Below are 972 nucleotides of genomic sequence, written 5' to 3' on the forward strand. Positions count from 1 at the left end.
GATCTAGATACAATGTACTTATTCTCTCTCTCTCTCTCTCTCTCTCTCTCTCTCTCTCTCTCTCTCTCTCTCTCTCTCTCTCTCTCTCTCTCTCTCTCAGGGCTGAAATTAATCAATTATAGTAACACCAGACTAGATTACTAACGTCCAAGATGATCAGTAGCATAGCACTGGCACGGTAACCAATGTAAACTACCCCTAGCCCAGCGAGTTATACGCGCAGATTCAAAATAATCTTCTTCTAGATTATCAGTGTGAGCAGTAAAAGTTTGAAATGGTATAAGATCAAGGTTTAACGCCCCGTGGGCAGTAAAATCTCAATAACTTCGTAAAACACTTTCTGATTCATGACTGATTGACGTGAAACAAGCATTCAATGAAAGGGCCGAGACTGTCCTAAAAGTTGCTGCTACATGTATTAGCCCAGGTTTCGCAAAATGTATAGAGTATATATCTTCAGTACTATTTGTCTCATTTATCTTACTACTTATGGAGCTAAGGCCAAATTTTGCGAACAGTATATTCTCAGAAACTACTAAAGAATGAAAAAGATATGAAACTTTGACAGTACCCATAACTTGAAACGTAGTGTTGCACTATTGTATTTTCATTTAGATCAAATGTTTAAGAAGAAAGCCCATTTTAAGTTAAATTCAGTCCTTTTGCAGCGATCGCCATCATTTGCTTCGACGTTGTAATTCACTGCGGAGTGTCGACTGCGCCGAAGGATTTTGCGTTCAGTTATATCTTTGGTTATACATTAAGTAGGTTTACGGGAATTTCCGGTTTCGGTCTCACCCCTTTGACCGTCTTCTCACATCGGGTTTGGAGCACTCATAGAAGAAGGTGAGACGGAGGAGGAGGAGGAGGTGTAGGTGTAGATGGAGGAGAAGGGGAAATGAAGAAGAAGAAGAAGAAGAAGAAGAAGAAGAAGAAGAAGAAGAAGAAGAAGAAGAAGAAGAAGAAGAAGAA

This window comes from Aplysia californica, unplaced genomic scaffold, assembly GCF_000002075.1.
Source record: "Aplysia californica isolate F4 #8 unplaced genomic scaffold, AplCal3.0 scaffold00763, whole genome shotgun sequence".
Lineage (NCBI taxonomy): Eukaryota > Metazoa > Mollusca > Gastropoda > Aplysiida > Aplysiidae > Aplysia > Aplysia californica.